Source organism: Elephantulus edwardii, unplaced genomic scaffold, assembly GCF_000299155.1.
Source record: "Elephantulus edwardii isolate Elephantulus edwardi_28Jun2011 unplaced genomic scaffold, EleEdw1.0 scaffold00138, whole genome shotgun sequence".
Lineage (NCBI taxonomy): Eukaryota > Metazoa > Chordata > Mammalia > Macroscelidea > Macroscelididae > Elephantulus > Elephantulus edwardii.
In genome coordinates, this window is record NW_006399888.1 from 8,665,028 (window position 1) to 8,669,051 (window position 4,024).

At 43.7% G+C, this 4,024-nt stretch overlaps 1 pseudogene; it reads right to left on the reverse strand.

The window, feature by feature from the left end:
* Window positions 1-1,365: 1,365 nt before the first annotated feature.
* Window positions 1,366-2,333, reverse strand: LOC102873544 (annotated as a pseudogene).
* Between the last annotated feature and the right edge of the window lie 1,691 nt (window positions 2,334-4,024).

A 4,024-nucleotide genomic window follows, 5' to 3' on the forward strand; every position in this document is an offset into this window, starting at 1 on the left:
CTTATAACTTCACGCAATTTGTGCCTCAGAGCAAGTGGCTGCTGGTTGTTACCTTTGATAATATCAACAAGCCCAGGGAATAAAGTAGAAGCCCGAAGGCAGAGGAGGTGAAGCCACCTTTGGTTTAAGTGGACTCTGGCATGAAGCAGATGAGTCAGAAAGAGACAGTAACAGTCTCTGTGGTCACCTGGCCCTAACCTGTGTGGGAGCACATATATACTGACTCTGACACAGTGTGCATGCCTGGATTCTGCCAAATGAGATTTGCAAACACAGAACAGATCCCTTGCCGCTCCACAAGATGCAAAAACCCTATGTGGTGGGACTCCTTCATCAGAGGGACAGACTTTGTGATCTTTGATTCTTCCCTCTGGGAAGGACTTGTATTTTTCCATAATAAAGGTTATATTTGTTTGAATTGTAACATGTCATAAAAGAGCCTACATTGGCTTTTGTAGTTAAGGGAAAAGGAATATGGACTTGAAAAGCAGGCGTATTTGAGTTAGAATTTGAGTCTCTTCTTTTACTTCTGCGAGCCAGTGTCCTCACTTGACAAAAACAAACTTATGTCTACCTCACAGGGTTTTTGTGAAGATGAAATGAGAAAACATAAAGGAAGCACCTGCCAGTCCACTGTGAAGGATCATTGTTTTCTTGTGACCGGAGCCATTTGCCATTGTGTCAACCCCTCTTGTGTCCCACATATGTCACAGAAGGACTTTCAAAAAGCTTTCAGTAGTTGAGTTGACAGAAAGAAGGCCAAGTCTTTGACTTGTGGTGTGAATATTCAATGGGCCACCAGAAAAGCAAATAGGTCTGTCTTGAAGAGAGTGAAACCAAGTTTCTCCTTGGAGGCTAGGATTTTGAAACTCCATCTCGTTTACTTTGGGCACATACCGGTCCCCCAGGAGGGACCGGTCCTTGGAGAAGGACATCATGCTTAGAATGGTGGAAGGATAGCACAAGAGAGGAAGACCCTGGATGAGATGGATTGATACAGTAACTGGGGCAATAGAGGTTGGTGTATCAGAATCAGACTGACTCAGGACAGGGCAGGTTTCAGAGCTGCTGTACATAGGGTCCCTATGAGTCACAGGCAACTTGATAACACATAACATCAATAACAGCAATGCACTTTATTAATGGTACATGACAAGACAGGCTCTTTAAGCCCCTCACCTTAATCAGGGGGACTAGATGGAAATTGTGTCAAGGATGTGAGATTCTCAGTGTGCGAGGAGATAGAGTTGGGGCAAAGACTCTTCAGCAGTGGAGGGTGTCACTCTCTCTCTTCTAGTGCTATTGCCGGGGCTGGTGGTCCAAGGGGCTCTTATTCTTGGGAGGCCATGTGAACCATCAGGTCTATCACCGGTTGCTGTAGCCAAATTCATGGTCATACCAGGAAATGTGTTTGACAAAGTGGCCATTCACAGTAATGCTGGCCCCAACATCAAAGGTGAAAGACTGGGTGCCACTGTTAAAGTCACAGGAGACAATTTGGTCTTCAGTGTATCCAAGGATGCCCTTGAGGGGCCCTTCCATTGCCTGTTTTACTACTTCTTTGATATCATCATATTTGACAGCTTTCTCCAGATCAGATGGCAGGTCAGATCCATGACTGACATATTGGTGGTGAAGACACAGAAAGCCACGCCAGTAAGTTGCTCATTCACCTCAGGGATGACCTTGCCCTTGGCTTTGGCACTGCCAATAGATGCAGGGATGATGTTCTGGGCAATTCCACAGCTATCATGCTACAGATTTCCAGAGGGGCCATCCACAGTCTTCTGGGTGGTAGTGATGGCGTGGACTGTGGTCATGAATCCCTCTACAATGCCAAGGTTGTCATGGATGACCTTGGCCAGGGCAACCAAGCAGTTGGTAGTGTAGGAGGCATTTCTAACAATCTTGAGAGAGTTGTCAAACTTCTCATGGTTCATGCCATCGCAAACATGGGGCATCAGCAGAAGGAATAAAGATCATTCCCTATTTAGCACCTCCTTTCAGGTGAACCCAGCCTTCTCCAAGGCTGTGAAGACACCAGTGGACTCCACAACATCCTCAGCACCAGCATCACCCCCCTTGATGCTGGTAGGATCTCACCCCTGGAAGATAGTGATGTCTTTCCCATTAATGACCAGCTTCACATTTTCACCCTTGACTATGGCATTGAACTTGCCATGGGTGGAATCATACTGGAACATATAGAACATGTAGTTGAGGTCAGTGAAGAGGTCACTGATGACTGCAACATCTACTTTGCCAGAGTTAAAAGCATCCAAGGTGATCAGAAGCCCAAAACAGCCAAATCCATTTATTCTGACCTTCGCCATTGTGTCTCAAGGATGCAGCTGAGGTTGTGCAAGAAGAGAGGGCAATCTGTTGATTGAGAGGAGCAGAGAGCCCAGGTCATCCTTTCAAAGCACTTCTATGTGGACCACAACTGCTAATCTTTCAGTTAATAGCTGAGTGGGCAGTACCACCCAGAGACTTCAGGATTCCGCTAGCTGCCTTTTGAGCTTTCCTTACTACGTGCAAAAACCCACCACCACCAAAAAACAAAACAAAACAAAAAAAAAACCCAAACACCAAAACCATTTCCTGAAAAAGTTAATAGGATTAATTAAAAAAAAAAAAGGAAGAAGAAGAATTCAATTAGGAAACAATAAGAAACGGTATTCCAAGTTAATGGTCAGGGAAGTTTTATGTTCAGATACTGTCTCTCCAGAGCTGTGTGTCCAACTCTGGCCCAGCTCTCTGCTTGTGTCCTTGGTTCCACAAACCCTAGCTCATTGGGAAGCTCCCTACTCGATGTGGATTCAAAAGAGTAGAGCTGAAAAAGTGATGGACTAGAGCTAATGCGATCATGGACTGCCCTGGTCAACCACTCTCCCTGAATTCACAGAATGAAGGTGCACGTTTTTGCTCTGTCCGAAATTTCTGAAGATCTAGCACAGCCCAAGAGAGACCAGTCCTCGGAGGAGAAGATCATACCTGAGAGAGGGTCAGCAAAACAGAAGAAGACCTTCAACAACAGATATTTATACAGCGCCTCTGACAATAGGCTCAAACATTTGTGAGGATGTCGTGGGATCAGGCAGTGTTTAACTGGCCGCTATGTGTCAGAACTGACTCAGTATCAGCTGGCCTGTGAATCTACCACAGAATTCCTTTTTGTTAAGGCAAAATGAAACCTGTAATCTAGTAATTACAGGTTCAACTTAATGAGTCTATCTTGGGGTCACCATGGTTCTTTAGCTTCACGTCATTCCTCACTTACTGGTGGTGGTCTTTGCTTACAAAATGTGACACTAACTTAGAGAATACATTAGGGAAGATGCTTGGTAAAGTCAATCTGTATACTTGAATTGTTACACATGAAATTTCTGCACTCACCTCTAACCATGATAAAGTGTTGCCCTTGCTTTTGACACACAGTCCTCCTCATCTGTATATGTTTTCTGCAGGAAAGGGCGGGAAAATGCATCTCAAGTATCTCTACCAGAGGGCACAGCACAAGAAGGTATGTTCCAAAGTGTAGAGCGGCCAGAACTCCACTGTTCACTCCTGGGGTACTCAGAATAAATGTGACCTCACATGCACTCTTGTATTCTGAATCTGAAACATTAGAAAGACAAAATTAAACCTGACATCGTAAGAATGACAAATCCTAAGAGTATCCAGCTTGTCACTAGTGACCCATAAATAATTCAAATGGATGAGAGAGGGGATGAATAACTAAATGTTGTAAAGACTGAGGTATGGGACTTCTATCTGAGTGATGAATTTTTTTGACGTCCTTGTGAAAAACAAAAACTTTGGTGAAATCATCAAGTCCAATAAATTTTTTAATCTCAAAAAAGGACAATCACTTTGTTTGTTGTTTTTTTTTTTTATTGGTTTACTTACAAAGTTCGTGTACGCTGTCTTTCACACTATCCTTCATTCACATTGTTTTTTTATACAATCATTTCCGTTCATTATGTTTTAGAAAATGGATCATCACTGAACTATGCCCACCATT